This window comes from Myiozetetes cayanensis, unplaced genomic scaffold (genome assembly GCF_022539395.1).
Source record: "Myiozetetes cayanensis isolate MyiCay16 unplaced genomic scaffold, myiCay2020 scf9, whole genome shotgun sequence".
NCBI lineage: Eukaryota > Metazoa > Chordata > Aves > Passeriformes > Tyrannidae > Myiozetetes > Myiozetetes cayanensis.
The window spans coordinates 31,571,971-31,586,535 of NW_026088185.1; the positions used below are offsets into that span (position 1 = coordinate 31,571,971).

Below are 14,565 nucleotides of genomic sequence, written 5' to 3' on the forward strand. Positions count from 1 at the left end.
CACATGCTGTTCAATTATATACACAGTTCTTTTCTCAGTTTTACTTGGGAGGATGGCTGGGCTTGTGCCTTTCCCTCCATGTTCACCTGTATACAAATTCTAAGGCTTTCAGCATGCATTAAGCCTGATTTGTTTTAATTGCAGTTTCAATGAAATCCATGATTTATGTGAGTGTCTTGGCCAGTGACTTCAAAAGAAGAAATATCTGCAGTCTTGTTAGTCCCTGGGCCAACATACCATGTAACAGGCAGTATGGATCTGACTCACAGTCCACTGAAATCAATGAAAATGGACTAAAAAAATAAAATAAAAAACCAAACCAAACAAACAAAACCACACAAAACACAAACAAAAACCAAACCAACAAACCCCAAACCAACAAAAAAACACCAACAAAAAACTTTGGGTCCGGTTCTTCTTGTTTTTCCATTAATTCTCCAGGCTTGCAACCTAAAAGACCACATCTACCCCCTTCCTCAGCACCAGGATGCTCAGCTTAGAGGAACAAATGGTGGCAGGTGCTTTGCCAGGGGACCCTGTGAAGGATGAAAACCATGGAGATCTGTTGAGGCTGTATGAGTGTCTCGTCCCCTTGTCCATCCAAAAAGAGGGAAGAAGAATCTGCAGCCACAAAAGCCTTTACACGCTGTGCAGTAGTAGCAACAGCAAGACAGTTCTTTGCAGGGCCCTGGAACATGAGTCACACAGTATCTTACACTACTCCCCAGCCCTCTCTCTTGGTACTCACTGCAGAAATTAATCTGCCAGAGAACAAAGCAGGCGGCCGTGCCTACAGCCTCTGTTATCTGCACGCTGTGCTTCAGGCATCTATTCCAGAAAATTTAGCAAGTTTTTTTAAAAACTACTAATTATATATTTGGGAGTCATTTCTCAAGAGTTGCATACCCATCCAGGGTTCTTTAGGAGGTTTGATCTGTTGCAGAATGATTATGGAGAATATTTTAAATGAACAATATTCTGTATAAAAATATTTTGTCCAATATATTGTTGAATAGATGAAAATGCTACATTCACTCAGTATCCAAGATAACATTTCATTATAAATATTAACTACATCCAGGCTATGTGTTTCTTAACATCAGTGATCCCACCTCTTTCAGCATGCACCTTTAAAAGTCTTATTACTAGTACTACTGTCAGCTGTTTGTTCAAGATTTAAGCTCCGGGTAAAATCGTCACAAACTCACAGTTTTACTGACTTTGTACATTTGTTACTCTTGACAATAATTCCAACTGCATCACTGAACCACCAGAGAATTCCACTGCTTTCAGAACCAAGAGTCACTGTTGCTATGAACAAGTGGTGTATTTGCCCTTTGCAGAGGAATTAATTACTTTTTCCAGTGAAACCAGTCACCTGAGATATTTTAGTGGAAGTTAGAATAGTCAGATCTGTGCATTAGAGATGATGACTGGGGACACCTGAGATGGATGAGCATTTATTTTCCCAGGAAAAAAAGGTATCCTAGAAATAGTTCTATAGGAGTTTTACTGTTGTAAAACTGTCTTCCATTTTTTCCAGCAAGTTATTTAAATACTTTATTACTTAATATGGAACATATAAGCATCACAGTAAGGGAAATGAAATATTCCCCTACAATGTCATCTAATGGAATTTAGTGTGCTGGTGTTACTGTCTGTGTCAGACATCAGAGCAGAGATCAGCCCAGTTGGAATAGGCAGAAAACAAACAATTTTTGGCCAGTGATCAGAAGTAGCCCAGCAGAGCAGGTTGAAAACAGCTCTGGGTTAGGGGGGATCCTCCCACTGGCTCAGTGACCAGAGGGGCTGGGCTGCACAGGGGTCATGCTGTGTTTGAATCATCTCTGCCAGGGTTAAACTCGATGACACTATAAAACACTAATAACAAAGGTGAATCAGCAGACTAAAATGATTAACAAAGAAGGAAAGTGTGTTCTCAAGATGTATGATGTGATTTTATTCCTGTATCAAACGAGATCATCACGTTGGGAATATTCCTCCCCACACATATGCAAATAAACTAACAGACACAGCCTGCACAATGACTAGCATTAACAAACAGCATAATAAAGTTTGAGATCATTAATTAACTATAACTACACAGTACTGAGGTAAGTCATCCAATTATAAAAGGATAAGAAAATTGCTTTTCTTTCCTTTATTTTTCTTTTCTCCATTTTCAAATTCAAAAATGGGAAAAACTCTAGTGTTTGTTAAAAAAACCTCATTAATGATCCATTTAAAATCAAGTAACAGATTGAGCTAACTATGTATCTTCATTCTGATTTCTTCTAAGATACACAAAATGTACTGTGTCCTTTATGGTTATTTTCAGATGACAGTCACATAACTAGATCAAGGAGTTACTGCTGCCTTGAAAATGGTACAGTATTAAAATCACTGCTGATGCTATCATGATACAATGCAACAAAAGGCAGACAACAGCACAGAATGACTTCCACAGAAAAGATCACACCAGCTTAAACGAATACTTGAATATGAAACCGAGGGTTTCAACTATAAATTCAAGTTATCTTCCCTATTTGTTGGTGCCCTATATAATGATAGGGGGAAACTGGGCAATACTTATAGATTGTGAGGAGTGTCTGGGCTCCTCTGAAAGCAGGAAAGCATCAGGATCACTGAACTGCAGACCAGAAAACCCTTATGGAAAGTGAATACATCACAGACAGGACTAACATCCTTGGAAATTACCCTCTGCTGATTACTGCCAGGGTAGATGGGGACTACCACATCTCTCCAGAAAGTGGGTGATGAGAGGGTCAGAGGCTGGTGCAGAACACAGGGGGCCTCTCTGCAGCTGCCTATGACCAGCAGAAGATAAGCTCCTCCTTCACCCGTGAGATTGATGCAGAAAAGGCCGTGCCCTTTGTGGCTCAATGTCAAGATTAACTCCCGTAACCCACGTGAAAAATAAAAACAAAGTAATTGATAATTTAGGTGGAAACCTATTATATCAAGTGCAATAGGAAATACAATTATCTGGCAGGAGATGACCGATCCATCAAACAGCAGGCCAGCTCCTCCTCCCCCCAGCAGCATCCTTATTTAGGCTTTCTAGGAAGATAAAAGAAGGCTACTACCTGCTGGCATGAGGCAATATTACAGAGAGACACCCCTAACTATTGTGCCTCTTGACACATCTGTGCAGAGTATCTATCAGTTCCCATCTCCTTTCTGAAACATCTAATGGCCTGCAGCTTTGCCAGAACAGTTTTCAATGAATTATGCCAAACAATACACAGTCTCCAATATTGGATGAGTTAATTGCTATTAAATCAATTGGCTTTGCTTTTCTCACATGAGCCAAAGTCCATCATTCACAAGAAAAGAAAAGTACTCTCTAGGTACTAAGGAGACATTTTCATCCTGGTGCTCTGTGCCAGAGCAGTAAATGTTTGTTTGGTGTGTGTGGCCCTCTCCTGTCTTTCCTGTTACCCAGGGCATCACAAACCTGAACAGGCACACTCTGGACTTCTCTCCTCTATAGAATGGCAATTGCAAGTGGGCTGGCAGGGACTACCTGTTCTGCAGCCTTCACACCACTCACTTTTAATAATTATCTGCACAGAGAATATTACCCTCAAGTCCACAATCAACAACACCATCGCTGCAATTCTACCCCTGTTGTAGTAAATGAGTTAAAAAAACATAAAAGAAGTGCAACACAAGAAAAGTGCTGATATAGTGATATCTTTATAGGTGTACCAGAGGCTCATGAAAAACAAGAGCTTTCGAGCTGATTGTTTTACTCACAATCATCTGACTTATCTCACTTCCCTGTTCCCTTGTTCATCTTTAACTGCCATATCCATCAGAAGCACCTATGAACAAACCACATCTGGCATGAACTTCAGTTTCAAAGGTCTTACAGAAATGGTAGTCTATACTACATTTCCATTGCACATAGATAGCAGACCACAGAAGGGAAAAAATATTATTAGGTATGCTATTTACATACTATTAGTTTATGTAGAAGTATAATTCTTTCATGAAACAAAATCTCAGTTTTTGCAGTCCTTAGATAAATCCCAGACAGGATTTTCAGCTGGACATGAGAGAACAACCTTCACCTATTCCATTATAAGTTACCTATTAGATTAGGAGAATGCACTGCTCAAAACACAAAGTCTGAATTTCTCATCCACTAAATATTCTGGAACTAAGAAGAAAATTAAGCATAGTTCAGGAAAAAATAATAAAACCTCTGAAAGTAGAAATAGATTTTGCCTTCAGACAAATAAGAGTTTGCAATACATATGCTTTTGACATATGGTAATTCTGCTTTTTAAAGCGAACAGAACAAGTAGTTGTCAACAAAAAGCAGCCAAATATGAAGCAAAATGAAAACTGCAAAAAGATGCTTCCATTTTATTTAATTGTAATAATCACTAACATGGGAAATATACTTGCAATTGTATACTGTGCACATTCAGCAGTCTGACATTTTATTGTATATAATTGATGTCATGAAAAATAAGATTATAATAATTTTTTTTTCAGCTCTGAAAGTTGTTCATTTAATAGAAAATTACGAATTATATTCTACTTTCCTACTATTCATTTCGTATAAACAGAACTTCATGGCCATCACTGTTTTAACTTTGTGTAAATGAAAACCTGGTTCTAGTGAATGGCATCCCTGCCTATGGCAGGAGGGTTGGAACAAGGTGAGATTTTAGGTCCCTTCCAATCCAAACCAATCTATGATTCTATGAAAATTATTCTTTCCACTTTCACAGTTTATAATGGCAACAGCAATTTGCACATTAAGCACTGCCCATTAATTAACCAGCTGGGTTAGGAACTTTTCATCTTTCCAGCTGCTTTCTGCATCTGAAAAAAGGCAGCTTCCCAGTAGAGTTCCTGTGCGTGGTATATGCCACCCCAGATTGCTTTTTATATCTACATCCTTTAGAGTGACTTAAAGGACATTTAATTTTGAAAATAGATGCACCTTCTTTCCTTCTAAATCTCTGATAATTTGCTTTGCAACTGTAATTTCTTAACATTTACAGAAGTAATTGTGAAGTTACTTCTGATTCTGACTACTATAAATATTTCAGACTAACATGAAGCCCAGCATTACTCTGGTTCAGCTGCAGAATACGTCTTTAAAGAAGTATTCCTGTCCTTTTTACCACTTTTCATCAGTTTCAGCATGAAACAAAGTCCCTTAGGCACAACCAGGTTTCTGTATTTCTGCCCAGAAGTAAACAGTTAATAATGTGTGGGTTTTTTTGGTGCCAGTTCATGGAGTAAAACATGGACTTATCTTATAAACTACATGGAACATCCACATAGGCCCATGTCTCTCTAGTTTTCTCACAAGCACGTTAAAAAGAAACCAAGGATGGTCTCTTTTAAAGGATGAAGAAATAGGAAAACAGTTTTTAATTCCTGGATGAGGGGAATCACAGTAGGGGAAGTTCAACATTTTCAAAGGAAGAAACAACAGAATCATACACTGAGTTTTCTTGCTCTCAGCATTAGGATCATGTCCTGAGTCCGTGATCATGTTCACTGGTAGTAACATGACAGCTCAACAGTCCTTCTGTATTTATACAGCTTATAAAGTTCGTTACAGGTTTGACTATTTGAGATTATTTTGCAACAGATATTTAAATTCATATTTTCACTTGTACATATAGCAACTATTACCAACTGATCTGTACCTGTGCATTTCTTTAAGCACGAAAATTTTGCATCAAGTAGCCACGGAAGAGAAAATAGTGGAGGATTAGTGAGGCATAGGAGCAAAAGTTCCCCACAGCTCTCTTCTGACCCTATTGTTTTGCTGCAGGACATCATCTAGAGAAAGTGAATAAAGCTGTGCAACATGGGTAACAGGACTTAGCCACAGGAGACATTTAGGAGAACATGCAGTATGAAGTCAGCTTGTCAGGGAACTCCCTGCTCCTACTGCTGGGCCGTGTTTAACCATGTACAGGGTTGGGGCTAAAACTGGAGTGAGAAACTAACAGCCTTTGACTGTTTAAAGTACTCTCCCTTATGCTAGGTAATTATGTGTTCATTAATTTTTAGACCTCTAAAAGCTACTAATATAGCTCTGCACGGGTAAGAACACATAACTTCTGATTGTAAAGCTAATGCACCACACTGAGCTATTTTTTTCTATTTCTCTGTTGCTACAGACACCATTTACAACAGACCAAGCTGTTAATGGAAGGTACTTGATATTTAGCAAAAGAGTGTATTCTGAAACATTATACAGCTCAGGCAAAGCAACTCAGATGTCTCAAACCCCACTGTATTTAATACAGGCATGGATGTTGTCTTTCACATTTATTATGCTGCTTTTTCTTCAGGTCTGTCTCGACAGATTAACTCAGTTTGCTCAGTATGTTGCTGCAAGGGTTCTCAGCAGCTGTAGCACAGAGACCACCACTATAGCTGGTTGTATTTATTTTTGGGGGGAGGAGGGGCTTAATACACAGTAAGTGAACCCCAGGACAACTCTTACAGTGGTATGAGCAAACAGTTGGAGACTTTTATTGGTTTTACCTGCAGCTGTGTAAAATATAGGAAACAATCACAGACATGCCGAATTGCTCAGTGGTAATAGGAGGAAGACTTATACATAAATGAATATTAAAGGATTAACTGTAAAATACATTTCAGTAAGATAAATGAGTTCTTAGTAAAAAAAAAAAAAAAAAAAAGGAAGTTTTCAGCTATTCCATAAATTTCAAGTGAAGTGAGTGGATTTGAATTTTCCATTATCAAATAAAAATGCTTCCATGAAAGTTCTAATTTGATTTTCCACCTGCTTATTTTTTTTTTTATTTGTGGGTTTTCCCTCCTACTAGGCACACTTTGCTAAAAAACTTATACAGAAGATTCTAGACTTTAAATACAAACCCAGAATTAATAGTGGTTTGTCAGTTTTGCTGGCAAATCCTCCAGGCATATTTACTGAGACTTAAGACAACATCCAAGACAAGGGTATGATACTACAAACATTTGTATGGAAGATTAGGGTGCTAAAACTACTCAGAAAATCCCGTTAACAAGGCAAATTCAGCAAAAAAAGTAAAACAAAGCTTTCATTTGTGTCTGCTGCAGATTTTCCAAGCTTGTGGGTCTGTACTATTACTGAGCCATCCAGAGATGGCAAAATCCAGTGAATTAGATTACAAAGTAACTCAGAAGGTTTTGGAAACTTATATTCTAGGGTATAAATTAGGAGGTATTAAGCAGGCATTTGATATATAAACACAAATAACATAATCTCTCTGCATTCTTCAGAGAGTTGACAACATTAATGTAAGACTAAAATTACTCCTGTTCCAAATCCTTAGTTTTATTAATTTTCATAAACTGCCTTAAATGAAAGTTACATTGAAAGACACAAAATAATCCTCTCCGATCCTGGTTTTCATTTTATAATTCTATCAGTGTTTTCAAGCTTTGAGATTCCAAAGTGTTAGTTCTCATTTTAATAGCACTATGGTAGGAGTCTGTAAATATTGCAGTAATATTAAAATGAGCTAATTTAATTTCTTAGGAAAATGTATGTATAAAGTTCCCTGTGGTTAGTAATTACTGTAAAGTCAACAGTTTACATGAATGACCGGGTAATCAGCTAGTCAGAATGTGAATAATTAATGAAAAAATGTTTTCAACAAGCTTGCAAATGGAAGACTCCTTGGAGTATGGTAAAACAGCACTGCTGTGAGAACAGTGTTAGGCAAGAGCGAGCCTCTTATTAAGTACATATTTGGACCTTGTTTCTTATTTTTGTAAATGTCTTTCTATTGATCTAATGCTACTTAATGTGTTAATTCCAGTGTGCTAAATGAAGACCAGCATCATGTAGGTGCTATGAATTAAGGAAACACCAAAGAGCAAAAGGCAAGAATCCTGCACATCCTGACACCTCCTGTTGTTACATTGTTCACACACAAAACCATTTTGTTTTTAACATTCCAGCATTGTCAGAATGAGTCTAGGAAACAACTTTATACTGAACTCCTATAACAAGGAAGAACTATACCATTAATCTTTTCTGGCATGCCCTACCCGTGCTATCTCTGCTTCAGCAGCAAAAAGGTGGGCTGTTTTTTATTATTTCACTGTATTTAAGAAATGCTTTAATATAAAAACAGAGGAGAAAAGTAAAGACTTACAGTCTCAGTTCTGCAACAGTCATTGCATTATCAATCTTTATATGATTAAAAGCTACTTACTAAAAAGCTACTTACTAATTTCTACATGCTGCTAATTTGCTCATACTATGACAGTCAGTGATGACAGTCAGATTCCTGGTAGCACAACATAATATTGGTCGTTGCCTTTGTGATTCCTACAGTTTAAAATTCATTTTCACATTCACTTTCTGACTATGCCCCAAAATAATCTAAAGGAATTAGGCAGACCTCAGTACGATCTTCTTATTGACATTTATGTTGATCGATGTTGGCTCTTACAGAATTGGAATCTACAGATCAATTCCCTTATTAGATTCATTCTCAGTGCTGCCATGATCATTTTATCACAGAAGCTGCTGCCATCAAATGCTGCTTTATCACTTTATAATGGGATAAGCTGAAGCTTTCCTCTGGCATATAGTCGGAAATGATAACTGTCTGAGCTCTAAATATTTCTTTCACAGCTTTTCAAAAATATCCTTTTAAAATGCGTATCTCTCTTTTAAAAGCTATTTTAAACTGAATTTACCTAACCAGCAATATTTTTTGTCCACAAGAAAATTCCAGTTCTCAAGGTGGTAAAAAACCCCAACATTAACACTGGAGACTGCCCTAATAATCACTTTCTTCTTGCTGAGCCTATGAGCTAGATGGCAGAAAAAAATGAGACCAGCAATGAAGATATGACAGAAAAACCAAAATGGTCTCAGGAACAGTAAGTAATATTATATGAACACACACACACATACAAACACTCCAAAAAGCACAAACAATACACATACAAGGTTGTTAAAAGTATTTTATCTGGGTTTGAAAATATGCAGGGCCATGGTATTTTTTTGTAAGAGTGGTGTTACAGCTCCTGTTGAGAAAGGAGTTCATCACATTAATTTAAATCTCCAATAAAATAAATTAGCTTTTTTATTGCCAGGTTGAACTACAGGGCTATGATTGTTATGTATTGCTACAATCTAAGTCTTAATGGCATTTTAGCCCTGTGGTGGTCAAACAGAAACCATTTCAAACCTTCTAAAGGCTATTAAAACATGTGCAGATGTCTGGAAAATTAATACTATTATCTAACTCTAACCTTTTGCCTGTAGGAGGAAAAGGAGAGTGAAGGCTCAGGGAAGAAGTTTTAGATCAATACATGGCAACCGAGGAGGGTAAGCACTGTTCACATGGAAGTTCATTGGCTGTGAACAGGTGATTCAAGTGAGCAGATTCATCCTAATTTGGATTTCAATGAAATCAGTCATTTACTCAAAAAAAATAATATAAGAAAGATGAGCAACATTTTTGCAATTCTTCCTCACTGCTGTTTCCCAAGGTCCAGCAATCTAGACACTGGAAAGGTTCATTCATTTAAATGACAAGAGCATGAATTTGTCAAGGTTAATGTTAAACAAGCCATATTTTCCTTGCCTCAGTATTATGCATTAAAAGGTTTCTCCATCCCTCCACCCTCTTTTGTATGTGTGTGTGTGTAATATTGTTGAGATGACATATGAACTGAAAGGAATTTAAAAGTAGGAGGAGAATTTCAAGAAATACTTTTATTATTAGTTTAAGGCTTTTACATGCCTGTTTTTTCTCCAACTCTAATGCATTGTTTTTGTTTCTTAAAGAATAATTTCTAACAAGAAGAGACTTTTTACTTGAATACCTGGATACAAGGTATTTGATTCTATCTTTTTTCCTAAAAAGCACTTACTTAAAGTATAATTTAGAAAGAATAAGTGGGCAGATCCCCAGCTGGTAGGAATTATTGGCTTCACTTCTATTACTGAAATGAAAAGAATTTCTGACAGGTCAGGAATTGTCCCATAGACTTCCCCAACTTTTTCAGAAACAAAGCTTCTAGAGGGGCATAGTGTACCTTTATTGGGGGTATCAAAGAATCACAGATTATTCTGAGTTGGAAGAGACCCACAAGGATCATCAAGTCCAGCTCTTAAGTGAATGATCCATATTGGGATCAAACCCTTGGTGTTGGCATTATCAGCACCATGGTCTAACCAACTGAGCTCAGTTCATTTTTTGAAAGTCTCAAGTCTGACCACTTGCCATCTCAAAATGGTACTTCATGTTCTGCAAGATTTATCCTGATATAAAAATCATAGGGCTTGTGTGCAGGTCGGAGAACAGCTCTGCAGATCTGGTGATCTCAATAAGCATCTCAAATCTAGAATTCTGGAATTCCACCAACCTACTCTGGAATGATGATAAACTTCAGAAGGATCTCACAATCAGCCTGGCCATGCAAGCCAAGAAGTGTTACTAAATCTGAAAGGCAGATGAGGTGGGAGAGCCAGTGCTGGTACCAACAGGGAGGGTGCACCATGCATGGAGGATATGAGGATACAGACCTGAGCTGCCCATGTTCATCTGCACCTCATTCCTACTGCCCTGCCAGCAGGAATGCCAGGAAATGGAAAATAGGAAATATCAGCCATTGCTCCTGCAAGGTAAGGTACCATGCCCTCCAAGGACTTGGACTGGCCTTGTGAGTGCTGGGGCTAGACCCTGGCATAGGACGGCAGGAAAAGTCCCCTAGAAGAGTCCTCCTCCCACTACCAGAGGCAGCCTGCCCCAGGCTGGGAGAAATTGGGAGCTTTACCTCTGGCACAGATAGCAGAGAATAGCAAACTCTCTCAGCAGCTGTCTCTGCTCAGAAGAAACCATGCCAACCAACATTTGATTAGGAATCTGTGCCCTTGTGAATTGATCGTTTTTTTCACGGTAGATAAAAGCAGGGCTTAGGAGGTATTACACAGGAATTTCAAAAGGTGTCAGCTCCCATTTTGGCACAAAATAAGTAGCCAGATTTTTAGAAGAGCTCAGCACAATTCCTGAACACCTGAAAGTCTGGTCCTGTGTGCTTGAAGGACCTAAAGACCCAAATTAATGGTTAATTCTATTTGTTGTTCTCCCATGAACTGGTGAAGACTGGAAGCAGAGCAGAGAGTACCCATATTTCTAATTATTGTCAAGATCTCCCAAGGATCATTTAGAGGAATAAATCTAAGTGAGCCTCTAAAATACAGTGCTAATCTCTGATTCGTGCTCACACTTGCAGTATCTATAATTCATAATAATTGTGCCTAGACCGGTGCCAGTGCCTGCATCTACTGTACAGAAAAAATACACAAGGCTTATTTAGAGAAAAGGAGTTAATATTAAGTGATAGGAAACTTATTAAAAAGTGATGGAGCATTTCTGCTTTTAAAATATAACTGAATATAAAAATCTAGGATCAAAACACTACAAAATTAAGTAGCTCATCTCTGAAATTGTATGCCAGAAAGATGAGTTGAAGAGTGGGAGTATGTTTGAGATTTTTAAAGCACTGATATTAATTCAAGATGCCATTACTTTGGCAGTCTGTTTTCCATACTTCTAATGCAGTAAGTTGGAGTTTAATTCATAATGTTGAAGATGCCCTTGTAACACATACAGGACACAGAAAAAGCACTGCACCTTCCTGCACCCAGACATCAGACAGTAACTAATGAAACACAGCTTGCCCACATCTAGAGAAAGAAACGAGCATGAATGCAGTCTAAAAATGCTAAAAATACAGAAAGACTCAATTCTGTCAGTATCACATTGTTAAAGATTTAATGACGAGGGTAACTTTTCCTTTTAGCTTGTCCTTATCAAGAGAGGTACCCAGATGGTAATTTAAGAGTTAAGGCACTAATGGACTCTTCAGTTTCACTGAGCACCTACGTGCTGATTTTATCTTGCAATACAGTATTTCACATTCTCAGCGAAGTCAACAGAGATTTAGTCAATAGTGTCACGGCCTTTGGATGAGGATTTGAATCTTACCAGTATCCAAACCATCATTAAAGAAGATAGGTCATTTGGGAAACAAAGGAGAGCATTAGTAAAATTCAATACTAAAATATAGGGTTGGATCAGTAGGTATTTTATGATTCATTATGAGCAACATTTTGTTCTAATTAGCAACTCTTTCTTCTATACACAGTATTTGTGAGAGTACACAAAAAATATAAAGTATATCACAGGAAAATTAATTTTTTCATAACAGATGGCAACAGAAAATACCTGTTGAGTAATCTTATGTGCTTCAACCCACTTAGCATAGTGTAAGTTTGCTTCATTTGATGGAATGTGTAATTTTATATTACTAGCAAATTACACTGACCTGATATAATCTGAACAGTTTAAATATTACCAAGTAGAGTACTTATTGGAACACCTATTTCTCAGTAAAAGAGCCATAATTCCATATTGTTCCTTGTCTTCAAAGTGCCACTTAAACAATAGTAACAAAACCACAGTTATAAAGCAAAATATAAATGAAGTTTTACATGTACTGCATGTAATAAGAGATGAAATGAATCCTTTATCTATTGTTGTTTCATATACAGTCTTGCACAGTTATCCCTCATTTAAGTCTCAAAGTCGTAAGAAAACAAAAATGAACTACACACTTAGCTCCATAAGTGCAATAAGAAGAAAATGATAGATCCCTAATACTAAAGGTTATATTTCTGTAATGCTTTAGAATTTCAATAGATTTCCACTTTACCACAAGAAAAAGCCCTTTAAATCTTTGAATCATTTAATTTTATACATTCTTTTGGTATTTCATTTGGGAGTTACGGAGTGTGAAATATGCACCATGATGAGAAAACAATTACCCAGCACACCTGTTGTTTGAGAATACTGCATTTAAGTGGGACTTGCAGTGGCTACTATTTCATTCCACCGTGAAATCCAAAATTGGGAGGCTTTAAAAGCTGACCTGATGACATGAACTCGCACTTTTATATGCAACACATGGCTTGTACTTATCACATTGCACACTGTGATAACATTAGAACAGATCCATGCTAGTTTTTGCTATGAGAATGTCAGTGAGAAAGATTTTCCCATTTAAGAAGGAAACCTGAATGAATGACTCTTGACTTAAATATGACAACTACATATTAAAGAAGCTCTAAGCAGCCTCTATGCTTACACTTGACCATTTATGTAGAGATTCACATGATAAGTTGCTCATCCATCTTGTTAATACAGTCAACAAAGAGAACAGGCTGAAAGATCATCCAAAACATTAGGCATTGTACACATAACTGCATGGAATAAAAAAAGCATATGTTTTTAATGTGTTTTAGAAGCGTGAAGCACAGGGCAAGTCTGGAAAGGAAGACAGCAATACTATTTCCTATTGTGGAATTCCTTCCTTTTTTCTTAAATTTGTTCCCATACAGAAAGTACACAATAAAAGAAAAAACATGAAAAACATTCTTGTACTTAATGACTCTGCCCACACTCTTGCTTAGGGTTTCAAATGTTATATTGGATTCCTGCCATCATATGTATCATCACTGGTAATAAAAACCTATGCATAGAATAAAGAGAAATCTATGGTTCACCCTTTGTCACTTGCTTATTTTTCTTTGTCTAAAAAAAGGTAGTAAAAATCTTACTTTTGTTGTTAAGGTCTGTCACGCCAGTAAAGCCCCACCATTTTCCTGACATCTGCTTACCCTGAAATACTGTCTTTGCTCTTCAGAACAATGCCTATACATTTCTTCAAAACTTCAGAAAGACTGCTCTCCTCAGTCAGAATCATTCACAAATACTCCACCAAAGATCATTTGTGGCTTTCCTAAAGATTATTTACTCATTTGATTTACTGGTTTTGGTATCGCTGTATCAACTTATTCTAATAATAAATAATGGAAAAAGCTCATTTTTAGATTTGGTATCTGAAAATTATCTATTTAAAACTGTATCACAAAATGTCATGTTTGTGTTGATATGGAAAGCCTTTCAGTGCTTTTGTGTGGAACCTCTCAAAGCTAGTTAAAATACTTGGACACAGGAATGTTTAGTGGTTGGGAGTAATTATAATTCTCATCAGAACTACATGCCCTGGGAGCTTTAGCTAATGTTTTGTTTTTGTTCAAGAGCAAATTGGTAAGAACTGAGGTACTGAAATAAGGGACAACAGTCTGACAAGAAGGTAAATCACCAAAATGCAAATTACTGATGGAGCACACCTATCAGGTCAGTGGATCTAACTCTCTGATAATAAAATACCGTTCTCCTCTTGCTTTAGGTTGAACTGTTGAGAGGGACACCACCCTACCTCTCCTCTCATGCATCATGCCATGGCCCACAACAAAAATTTTTGTGATGTTCTTTTATCAGCCTGAATTAGATTTAGATCCAGCAAATTTTTTTTGGCAAATGTCTTATTTTGAGAATGAGAGTCTTAGAGTTTCCCCAGTCGGAAAAGAGCGTGTCAGGATTTCCCCTTGTTACAGAGTGGTGATCTTGAGGGACAAGAGAAGCCACTTCACTCCAGGGATCCCCCAAGACTGCTTGG

At 37.3% G+C, this 14,565-nt stretch overlaps 1 protein-coding gene across 10 annotated transcripts in view; it reads right to left on the bottom strand.

Annotated features, from left to right (window-relative positions):
* NCKAP5 (NCK associated protein 5) overlaps positions 1-14,565 on the bottom strand; it is a 396,774-nt gene that overhangs the window by 66,625 nt on the left and 315,584 nt on the right. The window lies entirely within an intron of this gene.